Here is a 19,656-nt window from a genome sequence, read left to right as displayed (position 1 = left end):
ATGTGAACTCCCACAGTATATAATTTGTATAATCTATAAAATTTGTAGATTATACTCCAAATGTTGCAGATTCAGCTGCTTCTATAATATCGGCACCTTCATATCAATTAACATTTACAAATTATATTCAAAACATCGATGTTATGCCGATTAAATCATTGGTCCAATTATCGCTATACTAATGTTTGGGTTGCCTCTATAAATAGGTAAATAGATCCCTGATGTTGCGCAACGCTTGTACGTCGATTAATACCTGCAGATTATATTACTGCAGTCAAAAAAAAAAAAAAACACTACAGCCACTTTATCATAAATCTCGATAAATAGCAGTATTCAATTTGAATCTCAATATTACATATTCAGTTGTTGAAATATCAGCAGCTTTGTATCTTATATAGTATCAGCCATTTACTATCAATTATCGTTTGAGAGTTGTATCGCTGAAATAAAAAAATCGATGTTATGCCCATTAAACCATTGGTCCAATCATCACTTTAGTGGTATTAAGATTACCTTAATGTATAGGCGAATACGTCCCTGATATTTAAATATCTTTATAGAGCTGCTTCTATACTATCTGCAACTTTATATCACTTAAACATTTACAGGTTATATTGCCAGATCGGTATAACATCGATGTTATACCGAATATATCAATGAAGCACTCATCACTATACTGATATTAAGGTTGCTTCTGTATGTAGGCAAATAGATCCCTAAAAATGAGCAACATTGATACATCGATTCATCTCTGCAGATTCTGTTGCTGCAGTAAAAAAAAAAAAAAAAAAGACTACAGCCACTTTGTCATAAGTCACGACAAATGGCAGTGTTTGGTTTGAATCCAACTGTAGCAGATTCAGTTGCTTTTAAAATATCAGCAACTTTGTATCTTCTATAATATCCGCAACTGAAAAATCGATGTTGTGCCCATTAAATCATTAATCCAAATGTTGCTTTGTTGGTATATAAGTTGTCTTTGTATGTAGATGAATGTGTCTCTGATATTTAGATATCTTTTTAAATAAAGTTTTTACATCGATCAATCCCTGCAAATTATTTTACTGTGGTCAAAAACATCGATGTCACACACCAGGTACTGATAGCAGTCTAATAAGCTATCATGTTAGATTACCTGCATATTAAAGCAGAAATCTATCAATATGTTACTTCTATGTAGCAATATTGAATTACCTTTGTGTGTCAATGGAATCAATTATCTTACTGTGGTCAAAAACATCGATGTCACACCAGGTATTGATAGCAGTCCAATAAGCTATCATTTTAGATTACCTGCACGTTTAAGCAGAAATCCATCAGTATGTTATTTCTATGTAGCAAATAACATACTGATGGATTTCTGCTTAAACGTGCAGGTAATCTAAAATGATAGCTTATTGGACTGCTATCAGTACCTGGTGTGTGACATCGATGTTTTTGACCACAGTAAGATAATTTGCAGGGATTGATCGATGTAAAAACTTTATTTAAAAAGATATCTAAATATCAGAGACACATTCATCTACATACAAAGACAACTCAAATACCAACAATGCAACATTTGGATTAATGATTTAATGGGCACAACATCGATTTTTCAGTTGCGGATATTATAGAAGATACAAAGTTGCTGATACTTTAAAAGCAACTGAATCTGCTACAATTGGATTCAAACCAAACACTGCCATTTGTCGTGACTTATGACAAAGTGGCTGTAGTTTTTTTTTTTTTTTACTGCAGCAACATAATCTGCAGAGATGAATCGATGTATCAATGTTGCTCATTTTTAGGGATCTATTTGCCTACATACAGAGGCAACCTTAATATTAGTATAGTGATGAGTGGTTCATTGATATATTCGGTATAACATCGATGTTTTGAATCTGGCAATATAACCTGTAAATGTTTAAGTGATATAAAGTTGCAGATAGTATAGAAGCAGCTCTATAAAGATATTTAAATATCAGGGACGTATTCGCCTATACATAAAGGTAATCTTAATACCAATAAAGTGATGATTGGACCAATGATTTAATGGGCATAACACCGATTTTTTTATTTCAGCGATACAACTCTCAAACGATAATTGATAGTAAACGGCTGATACTATATAAGATACAAAGCTGCTGATATTTCAACAACTGAATATGTAATATTGAGATTCAAATTGAATACTGCTATTTATCGAGATTTATGATAAAGTGGCTGTAGTGTTTTTTTGTTTTGTTTTTTTGACTGCAGTAATATAATCTGCAGGTATTAATCGACGTACAAGCGTTGCGCAACATCAGGGATCTATTTGCCTATTTATAGTGGCAACCCAAAACATTAGTATAGCGATAATTGGACCAATGATTTAATCGGCATAACATCGATGTTTTGAATATAATTTGTAAATGTTAATTGATATGAAGGTGCCGATATTATAGAAGCAGCTGAATCTGCAACATTTGGAGTATAATCTACAAATTTTATAGATTATACAAATTATATACTGTGGGAGTTCACATAGGAGATCCAAGATATGGATCAATAACAGACGTATAATTTAAACTATATCCGATCACAGATGAGATAGTTGATCTTCTCACTAGAAGATATTGATTAAAAAACCCATTGAGGGAGAGTTGTCAAGTATGCCACAGTCATGCAAAGTGGCAGCTGTCACAGCACGGGCATTTTCCTCTCTGTGGTGCAGTAGATTCTGGCATTGCACCAGAGTGGGCACAACACACTCTGCACCCAATATAGATACTTCAATGTGCCTCACTGCAGGCAAGAACACAGTTGCCATTGAGCCAAATCCAACTGTGCACCCTCCGAAGATGTTGGTGGAAGATGGAGGTGTCTATGTTCCACTGTCTGTTCCCTCTACACAATGGTGCAGTCATCCAGGGCCCTGAGGCCATCACAGGGTATCCTCCTGGCAGTGTGAAATACTGTAGATATGGGCAGGACTCACACCAGATTATACGTGGTGTCGTTCGGTGGTTGAATGGGGTAAGTTCTCATAATAACATAAAATGTTAATGAGAGGAATTGTGGGTCAGCATATATGACATATGGGCTTCAAACGTCCTGGGATTTGCTATACTGTCCTGTTACAGAACCCTGAAAGAGTTAATGGACGGTGTGGGGCTATGGTTGTCTGCCTATAGTCGCTGTTTCATCTAAATCCTATCCAGCACTTTATGTTATCCATAATCACTTGTCACTGGGTTTATAGTGAGTGCTATCCATAAATATTGTAATAGCTCATTATATTACATAGCAAATCAACACAAGGCTCGCAGGTGTTAGCCTGGCATTTTGTTTAGAAAAGCAGCGTGACGTTCCTGTGATTTCTTTAGGGACTTAGTCATAAGGCATGGATTTTTTTTCTATCAATTACATGTTTAATGCATCAGAAGCACCGTAGAATGGCACTGTGAGTGATTATTTCTTGAGGGGGTTGGCAAGGTCAGTCTCATATAACCTCTGTGGGGGAGGAAGAAAGAAAACTCTAGTATAGGAAATTACATCAAAGGAGAATTTGTTTATTGTCAAAATAAAGGAACAGAATTTTGCCAAAGAAATTATAAGGTTTTCACTTAACACATTCATTTCTCTCCACACAAATGAGCAGCTTTGTGCCATAGTGGTTAACATTGCAAGCTCAGAAGGAGACCATTTCAGTGTAGAGTTTGCATGTTCACCTCTATGTTTGCTTGGACTTCCTCCCCTAAAGTCCAAAGACATGCTTCTAGGTAAGTGGCTGCTGACAAAAAGTAACCCTAGTGTGTGGCTGGCAATCTAAACCGTAAGGGCATCATTTATCAACGAGTTTTATCATTAACGAGTGATAAAACTTGATGCGTATAATAATGGTGCTCCAGCTAATCAGCTCCCAACTATCATTTTTCAAACAGGTGGCAGTTGGGAGCTGATTGGCTGGAGCATCATTTACAATACACATCTCACTCGCTTTGGGTGATAAAACTCGTTGATAAATAAGTTTCTTTATCTCCGATCACTTTATCTCCATCCAAGGCTTAGTAAATAGACCCCTAAGACAGGAAGGGGCCCGTGTGCAGTTTCCATCTGGACCCCTCTTCTCTAACTGTCGGTGCAAGTGAGTAGAATCTGTCGCTATGCCAGAATGTACTGCGGATGCGATCTCTGAAAAAACTGCGCAGTGGCCATTTTAATGATAATTTTATAATTTTTTTTACTGTCCAGGTGCAAATTGCCATGAAAATGTCCACAACGGCCAGTTGTGCTGACACAGGAGGTAAATATTGAAGAACATGGGTGCAGGGTGTGCGGTGTGGGCCCGGGTGCACTGCACACCCTTCAGCCATTTTAGGTACGTTATTGCCAATGGGGCAGGCACTGATAAGAATGAATACAAATGAGCGTGCCCAAAATGGCTGACTCACCAACTGTAAATATTGTATGTAAAGTGATTTGAGACCTATAGGGAGGAAAGTTCTATATAAATAATAAAAAAAATTAAAAAAATGTAGTTTCATCCCTTGGACACCCTCAGCACAACTGTGTGTAACTTATACATGAGAAGCCCATGGGGAAGGAAGATTAAGAAGGGACACGTTATTGGCAATGAACAGGCTGGTGTTATTGTACATTCCTCTACATTAGCTTAGGGAAGAGACAGCAAAGGTCGCAGGGACTGTATTTCTCCTCATTGTCTTTGGCCCTGGTTGTGAGTAAGAAACAAACACATACATGTCTCTTATTGAGGAAGACTCTAGCTAATGTACAGGCGTCAGCCCTTGTTACAGCCTAAAGCTGACTGATCGACCATTTTAATGCAAGTGCCGAGATAAGAGCGCTGGGTTCAGAAACCCCGAAGTTACTGCCACTAGTCAGGACTAGCTTTGCTTGTAGTCTTAGCTGGGAGGAATTACGGGGTATTTGTGCAGGAGCCATATAGGTACAGAATTTACCCCTTTTACCCCTAAGTGCCAGTTTCAGATGCGGGATTTGGAACATGGGGGTAGATGTATGAAGCAGTGAAAAGAATGGAGCAGTGTGCCAGTGGAGAAGTTACCCATGGCAACTAGTCAGCATCTACCTATCATTTCATAGCATGTACTTGATAAATGCTACCTCAAAGCTGATTGGTTGCCATGGGCGACTTCACCACTGGCACACTTCTTCACTCTTTTCACTCCTTCATACATCTACCCCCATGATTCCAAACTTGGACCCGGGTTGGTGGCGTCCACACTGCACGCCGGTGCTTGCAGATGACATCATCTCCAAGCGCCGGGAAATCCGGATCTCCCCATGCTGTAAACGGGACACGGGTTGGACGACTCAGGTTACCCAATTACGCTGCAGGGTTACACAGGTCCTTCCTGTGTTAAACCCTGCAAGTTACCCTAGATGGATTGCCGAGTCACTCGCCCCGGGAATCCAACCCTGGCCCCTTTTACACTGAGCAGCAACCCATGTTAACTTGGCAATAACCCGGGTTTTAGTTGCGGTATAAAAGGGGTTATGTTGCCTCCTCAGAGGTTCCAGTGCAAAGAAACTGGTTCACAAAATAGCATGAAGATGGTGAAAATCGCAGGCATCTGATCATCTTGAGCCAAGTGAGACAAGTGGGATATACGTTTAAAATGCAAATGAAAATATTATTAGTGAGTATACTAATTTTTTTCACTCTAGTAAGTTCAAAGTGTATCAAATCTCCAAAATAATGGACAAGTTGCCCATAGTAACCAGTTTCTAGGTAGCGTTTACTATGTACAATGTATAAAATGATAGGTTGAAGCTGATTGGTTGCTATGGACAACTTCTTCACTCTTTAGAACAGGGGTGTGAACCTTTTTTCTGCCGAAGGCCATTATGATATATAACATTAACCACACCCCCCAATGTGACATCAGATGGGGCGGGACCACAATCGCCAGTGATTACAGCAATGCCAAGAACAACCTGAGGATGCTCCAGGGAGCTGTAAGGACAGTGGTGTGACCGTCTGAAGCGTCCTAAGGATGCTCCAGGCGGCACTGTTGCATAGATTCTGGCTGCAGGGTGCCATTCTAGACACCCTGCTAGCCAGATGAGGCTAGCAGAAAAGAGGTCCGAGGGCAAGACCAAATGATTCCGCGGGCCTTATACGGCCACCGGGTCTGAGGTTCCCCATCCCTGCTTTAGAAGGTTTGATACATCTCCGCTAAAGCTTCATGTCTATAAACCATTGTGCAATATATTTAGAAAAACCTAACAAAAAAAAAAAACACAAACACTTTAGTTACTGTATGTATGCAAATAAAAAAAAAACCCTTTTTATTATGAAAATACAACACTGTGGTGCCATCGTGGACACAGAATAGAAATTACCATTGACCAGTCTTCTAATGAGTCTCTTTTTCAATAGGATTGCAGTGCTAAACTATTCACTGCACAATAGTATCAGAAAAAAAGCTATCATTTATGTGTTAATGCAGAGTTACTATCAACTGACAAACCTTAAAAAACACTGGATAAGAACGAGTAACCATGGCTACCATCCTAGAATGTCTATGTACAATTAAAATGTATCTGCTTAGCAAGGATAATCTAATTGTGCACAACCCTATTCTGCTCTATATGAACTGGTTTACCCAAGTTACGCTGCATATTGTCATAACTGGTGTGAAATAAATAAAACTACTGTATTTATCTCACAGCAAAAGAAAATCTATAAGAGTTTAGTTAAAGCATCATAATTTGTCACTGGATAATGTAAGTAGAGATTATTTAATAATAAAGCTGCACTAGAAAATATTGTTTCTATTGAACATATTTATTATAATTCGTGGCTAGTCCCAGGCATATCACAGCTATAAAGATTATTTTTTCGTTCAAATGTATTAACTTACTGTACTTCGCCGGGACACCGGCATATGTGATCACATTGGCATATTCAATTGAGCGCATGGTTTAGCGCAGAAAAAAACCTTGCCCCAATTTTGGATTACCATGGGTATGCGCGCTCCCGATATCCGCGGTATCCAATTAAAAAAAGTGGTCGCTGGGTTATCAGCTCTGAAAACCCTGCGCAGCATATACAAGAATTTAAGAAAAAAAATCACAATTACCTGCCCCCAGGTCTCCATGGCTCCTGGTGGCCTCCCCTCCATCTTCTCACTGGGAAGGGGCTGCTGGTAGGCTCCAGGGAGGCACAAGGGCTGCTGGGAGATAAAGTTCTCCCAGCGCCCATTACGGGGGGTACACATACACTTGGGGAGGTACACACAGACCGCGGATCACACACACACTCATACACACTTACAAACATTGACACACACTGCATACTCACCGCTGCTGCAGACCCAATGCTGGATGCAGAATGCAGCACTGCAGAAGTAATTAAGGACTAAGTAAGCTAATTGGAAACTTCCAATTGCTTAATTAGTCATTAGGAGGGGTGCCGCCGGGGTCCCAGAGCATTTATCAACCTTTTTTCCTTAAATTGAGGATTTTAGGAAAAAATGATCGTAGTCTGGAGGTGCTCAAACAAAATCAAAGACCCTGCTCCTAATTGAATAGCAAAAATCCCGAACCTGCGGGTGTGGGATTTTTGCTATTCTCGCCCCCAATTGAATATGCCCCATTATGTCCACGTTCGGATAACAAGCGGGTTTCTGCACAGTTTTACAGCTGCTCATGGACAATGAAGACGATGAGACACGCAAGGGGATCACCTGCAATCCTATAGAGAGGGAGCTCAAATTCCCTCTCTGGCAGGGTGGCCCCACTGAAGGTAATGGGCTAATACGATCTCAAGACGACGTTAGCCCATGCATGCAAGATCCGTAAAGTTTTGTTTTGCGGATCTTGTTGAATACCATCCACATAAAAAAGTTAGGGAGGGCTGACGGATGGTAACAGATATCTCCTGCTATCTATATTGGTACATTTTAGGGTTTCCGAATTCTGCCCTTAAACATGCAGAAAAGCAGTTTCCAATGAATTTTAAAGGGAGAATTGATCAATAAATAGGACCCTAAGTGTAATATCATACACGTGATTAAAATGCTGGCTTCTAGAAACGACTTTAGACAAAGAGAAACTAGCTTCTAAATTTTTTGATTCTTGGGAAAGCTATGTGACCATTCTTTTAGTGGACTTTCAGATACGGGTTAGGAAATCCCTGAAAAATACGTAATGGTATGAGACTAGGATACTACGTGGTGAGCCTCCCATAGTACTTGATAATGATGCTTTAGAATACTGTGGCTCCTCTCAGTTCCGGGCTCTTCCTATCCTTGAAAGAGGGGATCTGCTATTTTGCGTTATAAATGGGTTATTTCTTTTGAATGACTACCTATATAATACACGATTTTCGACATGTAAACAAGGTGTGCTAATATTGTCAATAATTACTTACGCTACTACAAGGAATTGTAGACATTAAATTGATGCGGTGGGTACATGTTCCCGGCGGTTGGGATGCCAGCGGTTAGAATACTGACAGCGGTACAGAATCCTAACAGGATTAGGTAAGTATCCTAACCCCTAACCCACCTTTCCCGCAGCCTTACCCTAACCCTCCCCTGCTGCAGCCTAACCCTTCTATACTTCAGTGCTTTATCACTATAAGCTCCATTTCTTGGAAGCCAGCATTTTATTAATACCTTTTTATTGAAGCATCACATCACATTACACACATCAAGCATATAATCAAAGAATTGAACAATAAAAATAATAAATCAATTATGGATGAAGTTGGCATCCCGGCGCCAGAATCCCGACGGTAAGTATTAGGGTTAGGCAATAGGCTATTGCCTAACCCTAATACTTACCCTCGGGATGTCAGTGGTCGGGATTCTGGAGCCAGGATGCCGACTTCATCCCTAATTGATTTATTATTTTTATTGTTCAAGTCTTTGATTATATGCTTGATGTGTGTAATGTGATGTGATGCTTCAATAAAAAGGTATTAAAAAAATGCTGGCTTCCAAGAAATGGAGCTTATATCGATAAAGCACTGAAGTATAGAAATGAATGGAGACTCGATACTAGCTTTTGTACACTCTACAAGCACTAGTTTTAAGTCTCCATTCACTTCCGTATGACATAGGGAGTCTGTTGCTGGAGTCACGGCTGTGATAAAATGCAAATAAAAAAGTTGGGAACCCGGAGCAAACGCTTGTTTTCCCTGTAAGTCATCATTTTAGGGGTATGTATACTATCAATGAGTCTTTGAACATTATCTCTGACACTGTGTAGCTGCTGAGTGTGCAATATGATGGGATCCCAGAATTAAGCAGTGGGGAATGGCTGGAAGAAGAGTCTGCAGCTAGCATCTTAAAACCTACTCCAAGTTGCATTACCGCTTTTCTCTGTTTGAACGCTATGTAGATTAAAGTGATTGGACACCACCGTGCCAGCAAAATACATACCATGCATATCATGGCACACAAGTTCCAAATGGCCACTAATGTGGCGATTTCGACAAGAACACTACGTAGGGAGGTCCATGAACCTGCAGTTCTACGGAAACAACAAATGTTTTTATCAGGACAACAATGGCCATGTCATGTTTTCAGGACGACGCTGGACTGGTATAAAGAAAATTCGGTAACCCGGACGGACTGGCCAGCTCAGAGTCCAGTTCTTATACCATTGAGAACCTCTGGGTTGAATTGGAGTGACGGGTGCGTTCTATTCCGACTCCACCTTCTTCAGCGTCACAGTTGGTCACTGTACTTAGGCCCTCATTCAGAGCCGTACGCTCTGAGCAGAGCGCACGCTCTGAATGAGGGCCGGGCTCCATTTTCATGGAGCGTCCTCCTGGACGCTCGTATAGTTGTGGGTCACCACCCACAGGCTATACGAGCGTGCATTGTGATGGTCGCGATGGTCGAGACCATCGCGACCATCGAATTTGCGAGCCGGAGCCTGCGGTTGAGGTTTTCAACCGCAAGCTCCGGAGTGATTTTGGCTCTATCAGAGCCAAAATCACTCCCACTGACATCACTAGTGATGTCAGTGGGCCGGCTTCTGACGGGAGGCGTTCCCGTGGGAACGCCCCCGTCAGGGAGGCACGCCCCCGGCACGCCCACCAAAGGGGGCGTGCTGTCAATCAACATTGACAGCACGCCCCCTTTGATCGGACACAACGAGCGAAGGACTTTCCTTTGCTCGTCGCGTCTGGCGCATGCGCACGACGGAGCTCCCTCCGTCGTGCGCATGCTCAGTCCATAACATCGACCCACTTGCGAGCGGACAGCCGCTCGCGAGTGGGTCTGAATCAGGCCCTTAATGCGGAATGGCAAAACATACCACCTGCTATTGTCCAGTAACTTGTGGCCGGTTTGCCAGGAAGGGCGTCTGCAGTAATCACTGCACGTGGTGGACCTACAAAGTACTGATGTCAATAAAATCTTGTTGATTGTCAGTGTCCAATCACTTTTGTCTACATAGTGTAGATATTACTCAGATGCTAACTCCAACCCCATCCATAAGCTTATCAAGACACAAGCGTTGTTCATTTTGTGGAGATTTAGCAGACTTTTTCCACTGTGATCAGGATTTTTCTACTGATTTCTTTCACTGTTGTTATTTTTGTCTCCTATAGTGGGATTAAAAATTGTGTGTTTGGTTATATGAATGCATTGTCTTATTCATGATCTGGTCATTAATGCTTGTATGAATGCAAACTCACTGACTGCGTCCTTATGCTAATGAATGCACCCATTATAGATACGCCACCGATTTGTAGTTTGATACTAAAGTTAAACTAATCCACTCCTTCTGTCAGATATTCAGAACGCTTTGCAAATACTGCCACCAGCGCTGTGTGATAACGGGTTATATGGTGGGCTTTCCATTCCGCTATCTGAGTCTCAGTCGCTCTTTCCCCACACACAGTTGTGTATTAGCTGTCCCTCAGAGCTTTTTATTACACATTCTGTAAATGTAACTTAATGAACTCTTAGAGATATTTCTACCCAAATCCTAAACTCATTACATTTTATTCTCTGACTGTAGGAATGCGAAATACCTTATTGCAAAATAAGTTTTAATGAAGATTCATCCTCCTATAACATGGCTATAAATGAGTCACCATTATCAGGCTCCTCTGTGATTTCAGCTATTAATGATACTCTGGAGACATATTTTATTGAAAATTCTTTCAGAAGATCTCGCTGCTGGTATAATCTAGGCAGCATATAAAACCGTAGTAGAGGGGAATTAAATATGTCTCACAATGCAAACAAAACAGACTTACAAAACTACATCAACTTCTTACTGAATTAAAAGATAATGATATTAGTGACACACGTTTGCATCCTCAATATTGACAAATTACTCCTAGAGTGCATCAAGGCTACTAAGACCAGCTCTGGATTGTTTAATATCTGGAATACATTTTTAAAGAATTTTGTGCCTATTATACCATGCTGTATTCCACAGGTTCTCAAACTTGGTCTTCAGGACCCCAAACAGTGCATGTTTTCCAGATCTCCTCACAGAATCACAAATGAAATAATTAGCTCCAACTGTGGATCTTTTAAAATGTGCCAGAGAGTAATGACTACACCTGTGCACCTGCTGGGTAAACCTGCAAAACGTGACCTGTGTGGGGGTCCTGAGGACCGAGTTTGAGAACCTCTGCTGTATTCTGTTGGCTTCTTCCTATATGTAGGGAAGTGCAAGGATTACTTTTCACATTGTCAGCTGTCACGTGTTAAGGCACACATCCACTAGCAGACCTCAAAACGACTGCACGATTACAAAGTTGTAATTGTGCAGTCGTTTGTCAGTCTGTGCTGTACCTACACTGAAGGAGCAGTCCTTCAGTGTAGGAACATCAATCATCCTCTAACATGCTCAACCTGTCGTTATCGTCAGGTTGTTCAGAATGTTTGCCCGATGAGAGATGTCTAAAACGACCAGCGGGAGCGCGCAACGCTGGTTGTTTTATATATTTTAATGAACGATTAGTGAACGATAACGTCATTGTTTAATCGCTCATTTTAATCGTGTAGTGGATGTGTGCCTTTACACATGAAAAATTGATCGGTTTAAATTCAGAAGTTACAGCCACAATGATGTCAGCTTTGAAATAGTCACAGATGGATTATCAGCTAGCTACTATGACATTTTACCCCAGTTTTGACTTAGCATTTAGGAGGGAATTCAATTGCTAATTTCTCGTGCTGTATAAACGGGACTCTACCACAATTTTTTTTCCAGGTCAATTCAATTACCCTCCATTTTTACAGCACAACAAATGTCCCGTTTTCAGGCGAAAACACATAGGATCCATGTGTTTTTCAGATCGCGGCCGGGAAAAAATGGCAATTATTGAGGGTTTTGTTTCCAGCGAGCAAAATATTTTCACTGGTTCCGGCTTCCTGTCAGCTGCCCAGCACACACTGCTGTGTGCTGGGTTGCAGTGGGATGAGGGAGACTTCTGACGCTGAGCAGCTATCTCCCATCCTCTGCGTGGGTGAGGGGGTGCGATCACACTGATCGTGGCCTTCCTGGATCTGCCCATGGCTAAGGGTCTTAGAGTCCCCCTCCTCAGTGCGTTATTTAATTCTAAAGCTGCATACACACGCAACGATTTTTTGAACGATTATCGTTAAACGATATCGTTTGAATAAATTGTTCACTTTGTGAGTCAAACGATGAATGATAATCGTTCATGCGTTTGTAGTTTAGTCAGACTTGTCAACTCAACGATTTTCATTAAGGGAATATGCAAAAATCGTTTGTAGTTCAAAAAATCGTTCATTACACTTTAAAAAATGTGACAGAAAATCGTTCATAAAATTGTTGGTAACAAAATCATTGTGTGTGTGTATGCAGCTTTAGGGGTGTGTGGCCACGGGGAATCAATTAGCCGGGTGTAAAGTACCACAAATTGAAATCCCCCCCATGGTGTCTGGCACATTGCTGGCTGTAGAGAACTTGGCTGGGATAGCTATCAGATACACATCACAAGCTGTAACCTTGAAAGGAACAAAGCTGAAGTCAATGGTTTGGAGAATACAAAATATTGGGACTACATTAAAATTACTAAACATTACTTGAAATTGAACTGGTGGGCACGCACCTGGCTAGTTACCTTCCTTGGCTACCCCCTAACTTGAGACCAGCCTCGGTTCGAGAAGTTCCTTGTGTAAGAGCTGTCCTACAGGTTTGGGACAAACTGAATAAACGCCTACACCATACCCATCCCCTCTGATGCCACTATGACGCCATCCTCACTTCCCATTAGGGTGCGTGTACTCTTATATGCATCCATGGATATCGGCTGGGTTAACTAGACTTATGCATGTTCTAGGTGACTTTGCCCCCAAAAATTTTGCAGACCTAAGTGAAAAACATGGTTTATCCCCTAATTCTCAATTTGCATATACAGATTTGTAGCTTCATCCGCTCACTCAGTAAACCTCACAAATTGCGAGAACCTACCATATTCGAGCGTAAATGTATTTATAACCCTGGCAACAAGGGATTGATATCTATTTTGTATTCAATGTTAGCTCCCCCTTCCCTTGAATTTAGGGAACCATTTGAACAGACCTGGAAACGAGACCTAGGGATCAGTTTGGAGGACGACGACTGGGCAGATATCAGGCAAAGGGTGGCTAAGTCCTCCATTAACACTAATATTAAGGAAAACTCCTTTAAAGTTTATTCTCACTGGTACATGGTCCCTGAAACACTACACCAGATTTTCCCAGGGTCTTCGGACCTATGTTGGAGACAATGTGGCCAAATAGGTTCCTACTTCCATGTGTGGTGGGACTGCCCTATGATATCCAAATACTGGAATGTAGTTATGTCTTTGGTGTCTAATGTGCTCAGTGTTTCTCCCCCTAGAGACCCTCTACACATGGTTTTATGTAAACCCACTGGCTCTCTTACTAAACCCCAGAACAAACTTTGTGGCCATATCTATAATGCTGCTAAACTGTTGATCGCCACAAACTGAAGCCCAGGCAATAGCCTCATTGCTGAATAAAATTTGGTATTTGACTTCTATGGAATACATCACTGCACTCCTCCATGATTCAGTGAATAAGTTTCATGCTACCTGGGACCCTTGGTATTCTGCATTTCATAGACAGTTGCCCGATATATTTTTTTATTTCTCTTTTTTATTGTTTTTTGTATTTTTGTTACAAATCAAAAAAATTTATGGATGTGTATTTTTTTTGTGTAGTTTATTTTTCTGGGAAAAAAATATTTGATATATTTGAAATGTAGATTATTCAAATAAGTTTTGTGCATGATAATATTCGTGTTGTATTTTCTATCAAATTATAGATAGATTACAAAAAAAAAATTACTAAACAGACGAACAAAACAAAGAAAGTATCAGCAGAGAAACAACATTTCAACATTGTTTGTGCAAAGATCGGTACGAATGAGGACATTATAAAGGCTGCATACACGTGAGTAAGGTCTCATAGGGCTCTGTTTACTACAATCCGCATTTGTATGCAGATTGTAGTGTGATATTATCGACTGAATTCGCATTGCGAATTCAGGCAATATCACAGGGATTTACTACAAATCCCTTGCAGGGACAGAGCTTGCGATAAAGCTCTGTCCCTGCGAATCCACTCCGCACACTAGTCACGGTATTTTCGCAAAAAATACCGTGACAAAGTGCCCGCGCATGCGCCAACCGGCCGCCGCTGCTACTCCCCCAGCGCTAAGCACCACCCCCCGCGATTGCGGACTCTCCTGTGACCCCCATCCCATAATAGCACTTACCTGCAGTCATCGGTGCTCCGGTGATGTCTTCCGTGCCTCCAGTCAGCTGATATCCCATGCTGCACTGGGACCCGATCACCTGATGACCGGGCCGCAGTCCACCATGGGAGATCAGCTGACCGGAGGGAGAACATCACCTGAGTCCCGATCACTGGTCCATGGAGTCAGGTAAGTAAATTTTTTTTTTACTTTTTTTTTTTATTTTAGCAGAGATCAGCTTGCGGTCTGTTTAGACCACACAGCTGATCACTGTGACCGGCTACGGGCTCTGCTCTGCCTTTTAGAGCAGAGTAGGAGCCCGGTAATCGGGGTAGACCCTGGATAACGCCACCTCCAGGTGGCATTATTATCACAGGGCTTTCCTCAGTATTTTTTTACTATTTATTTTTAGTAACTTTGGTCGGATCACATTTCCCTTTACAATTATGGGAAATGCGATCTGCTTACTAAAAATAAGTGATACTTAGGGGTTGGAGTAGAATTTTATGAATTCTACTCCAATTGCCCTGTAATAACTATAGGTGATACTAAAATAATGTGAAAAGGGTGTGAAAACACCCTTTTTCACTTTATTTTAGTAAAAATAATTTTACTAAATAGAGCCCATAGTCCTAAATGACTTGGACCTTTAGTATTACCTATTGCAGTAAGTGAAAATACAGTTGTCATTGCTGAAGGTGCACTGCCACCTGTTATCTGGAGCTGGTATTGCAGCTTATACTCACATGTTGCTGTCCTTAGTTTTGACAATGCACTGCCCCCTGCCTGTAGCCAGGGGCGCCGTGAGTGGGGGAGCGGGTATTAATTACCCAGGCCCGGCAGAGGCCCAGGTCCGCCGCCGCCCCCCTCCTTCCTGTCAGCTGAACAGCTCAGCACAGTCTGCTGTGTGCTGGGCTGCAAAGGGAGACTGCTTGCTGCTGCAGAGCAGCAGTCTCCTCTGCCTGTGGGGGGGAGCGATATGTGTTGGGCTGGGGGGCTCACAATGTTTTTTTTTTTTAAAGAGGGCATGGCCACATTTCCCACAAGTAAACCACACCCCTTTACCCAGTGCCGGCTCTTGCCAGCCCTGCCTGCTTGTAGCAGGTCTTTAAATTACACTCCCCCCTTTAGGAACAGAATCTGGAGGAGACCCTCTAAGATTGGATCCAGATACCTGTGCAGCAAACATAGAGCCTCCTCTCATAATGGCTTGTGTTTGTAGACATAATTAATTCCACTTTGTTAAAGTACAGACACTAAATATGGAGTCTATCTGCTGCTGTGAAAATAGATTGTAGGGATACAAATCTGTCAAGGAAAAGACCAGTATAAAGTAATAGTCAATGGCAGATATTATGTTTGCATGGATGACAGTTTAAGAAATGTGTGTATTAGGCAGAAACAAAATATGTAACAACTCTTACGTCTCTTCTGCACCCAGTGCAAAAAAGAATCAGCATTCTGTATTAATGAGGACCTGGTCTCTTCAGGATTACTGAACTGGAATCCATATTTTCACATTTTTAATTAGTTTCGATACACAAGGTTAGATTCTTTAATATGTACAAATGTTATTTATAAAAGTTGTTTATTTTGGAGGTGAATGGCATACATCTGTGTGTATATCTAACTACACACTGAATATCTCTAATGCTGGTTTTCCCTCCTCTACAGCATCTAGGAACTTGACAGCAGTTACAGAATGACTTACAGGATTGCAAACCTGCTCTGCCGAAATACACTGGGGCTGATGCAAAACTAAACACAAGTCACTTTTGGAGATGTATCTTATGTGTTTTCAGAATGTTCACGCTCCAGAGCTGATCGTAAGCAATTATAAATAATGCAAAATTGTGCACCAGATTTAGGACTGGTGTAAGTGTGCTCTGATAATGAGGACGTCTATGGTATGAAAAGGGATGGTCCATTTAAAGAGATGTGTACAACTCAGTATACAGGCAAACAGAAGCATTTAGATCTGTACATACAAACAGGGCAGGTACAATTACAGCTGTCTTACATTCAACTCTGTATCGGCCCCACTGTGTGCGTGGACTCATACACTGGGGTGAGGGGGCACTAATGTCACAGCATTGCCCCCACTGTGTGCATAGACTGATTCATACACTGGGGATGAGGGGGCACTAATGTTACAGCATTGCCCCCACTGTGTGCATAGACTGATTCATACACTGGGGATGGGGGGGCACTAATGTTACAGCATTGCCCCCACTGTGTGCATAGACTGATTCATACACTGGGGTGAGGGGGCACTAATGTTACAGCACTGCCCCCACTGTGTGCATAGACTGATTCATACACTGGGGGTGAGGGGGCACTATTGTTACAGCATTGCACCCACTGTGTGCATAGACTGATTCATACACTGGGGTGAGGGGCACTAATGTTACAGCATTGCCCCCACTGTGTGCATAGACTGATTCATACACTGGGGTAAGGGGGCACTAATGTTACAGCATTGCCCCCACTGTGTGCAAAGACTGATTCATACACTGGGGTGAGGGGGCACTAATGTTACAGCATTGCCCCCACTGTGTGCAAAGACTGATTCATACACTGGGGTGAGGGGGCACTGTTACAGCACTGCCCCCACTGTGTGCATAGATGGATTCATACACTGGGGTGAGGGGGCACTAATGTTACAGCATTGCCCCCACTGTGTGCATAGATGGATTCATACACTGAGGTGAGGGGGCACTAATGTTACAGCATTGCCCCCACTGTGTGCATAGATTGATTCATACACTGGGGGTGAGGGGGCACTAATGTTACAGCATTGCCCCCACTGAGTGCATAGATGGATTCATACACTGGGGTGAGGGAGCACTAATGTTACAGCATTGCCCCCACTGTGTGCATAGATGGATTCATACACTGGGGTGAGGGGGCACTATTGTTACAGCATTTCCCCCACTGTGTGCATAAACTGATTCATACACTGGGGTGAGGGGCACTAATGTTACAGCATTGCCCCCACTGTGTGCATAGACTGATTCATACACTGGTGGTGAGGGGGCACTAATGTTACAGCATTGCCCCCACTGTGTGCATAGATGGATTCATACACTGGGGGTGAGGGGCACTAATGTTACAGCATTGCACCCACTGTGTGCATAGACTGATTCATACACTGGGGTGAGGGGGCACTAATGTTACAGCACTACCCCCATGGTGTGCATAGACTGATTCATACACTGGGGTGAGGGGGCACTAATGTTACAGCATTGCCCTCACTGTGTGCATAGACTGATTCATACACTGGGGGTGAGGGGGCACTAATGTTACAGCACTACCCCCACTGTGTGCATAGACCGATTCATACACTGGGGTGAGGGGCACTAATGTCACAGCATTGCCCCCACTGTGTGCATAGACTGATTCATACACTGGGGTGAGGGGGCACTAATGTTACAGCACTGCCCCCACTGTGTGCATAGACTGATTCATACACTGGGGTGAGGGGCACTAATGTTACAGCACTACCCCCACTGTGTGCATAGACTGATTCATACACTGGGGTGAGGGGGCACTAATGTTATAGCATTGCCCCCACTGTGTGTATAGACTGATTCATACACTGGGGGTGAGGGGGCACTATTGTTACAGCATTGCACCCACTGTGTGCATAGACTGATTCCTACACGGGGGTGAGGGGACACTAATGTTACAGCATTGCCCCCACTGTGTGCATAGACTGATTCATACACTGGGGGTGAGGGGGCACTATTGTTACAGCATTGCCCCCACTGTGTACATAGACTGATTCATACACGGGGGTGAGGGGGCACTAATGTTACAGCATTGCCCCCACTGTGTGCATAGACTGATTCATACACTGGGGGTGAGGGGGCACTAATGTTACAGCACTACCCCCACTGTGTGCATAGACTGATTCATACACTGGGGTGAGGGGCACTAATGTTACAGCATTGCCCCCACTGTGTGCATAGACTGATTCATACACTGGGGTGAGGGGGCACTAATGTTACAGCACTGCCCCCACTGTGTGCATAGACTGATTCATACACTGGGGGTGACGGGGCACTATTGTTACAGCATTGCACCCACTGTGTGCATAGACTGATTCATACACGGGGGTGAGGGGACACTAATGTTACAGCATTGCCCCCACTGTGTGCATAGACTGATTCATACACTGGGGGTGAGGGGGCACTATTGTTACAGCATTGCCCCCACTGTGTACATAGACTGATTCATACATGGGGGTGAGGGGGCACTAATGTTACAGCATTGCCCCCACTGTGTGCATAGACTGATTCATACACTGGGGTGAGGGGGCACTAATGTTACAGCATTGCCCCCACTGTGTGCATAGACTGATTCATACACTGGGGGAGAGGGGGCACTAATGTTACAGCACTACCCCCACTGTGTGCATAGACTGATTCATACACTGGGGTGAGGGGCACTAATGTTACAGCACTACCCCCACTGTGTGCATAGACTGATTCATACACTGGGGTGAGGGGGCACTAATGTTATAGCATTGCCCCCACTGTGTGCATAGACTGATTCATACACTGGGGGTGAGGGGGCACTATTGTTACAGCATTGCACCCACTGTGTGCATAGACTGATTCATACACAGGGGTGAGGGGACACTAATGTTACAGCATTGCCCCCACTGTGTGCATAGACTGATTCATACACTGGGGGTGAGGGGGCACTATTGTTACAGCATTGCCCCCACTGTGTACATAGACTGATTCATACACGGGGGTGAGGGGGCACTAATGTTACAGCATTGCCCCCACTGTGTGCATAGACTGATTCATACACTGGGGGTGAGGGGGCACTATTGTTACAGCATTGCACCCACTGTGTGCATAGATGAATTCATACTAGGGGTGTGCACCGGCCACTTTTCGTGTTTTGTGTTTTGGTTTTGGATCTGGATCT

At 42.7% G+C, this 19,656-nt stretch overlaps 1 long non-coding RNA gene across 2 annotated transcripts in view; it reads left to right on the top strand.

The window, feature by feature from the left end:
- The window catches only part of LOC148509041 (uncharacterized), a 44,917-nt gene that overhangs the window by 19,055 nt on the left and 6,206 nt on the right, over positions 1–19,656 (top strand). Inside the window, exons 3-4 of one of the 2 annotated variants that reach the window (XR_015869501.1) lie at positions 14,284–14,411; positions 16,157–16,254. This is a non-coding gene — a long non-coding RNA (uncharacterized LOC148509041). Of the gene's footprint in view, positions 1–14,283; positions 14,412–16,156; positions 16,255–16,389; positions 16,542–19,656 lie in introns of those variants that run through there. The other variant, XR_015869502.1, reaches the window with a different exon arrangement.

Source organism: Taudactylus pleione, unplaced genomic scaffold (assembly GCF_031769625.1).
Source record: "Taudactylus pleione unplaced genomic scaffold, aTauple2 ptg000333l, whole genome shotgun sequence".
NCBI lineage: Eukaryota > Metazoa > Chordata > Amphibia > Anura > Myobatrachidae > Taudactylus > Taudactylus pleione.
The sequence above is the reverse complement of the archived record's forward strand: the minus strand, read 5'-3'. Positions and strand labels throughout refer to the sequence as shown.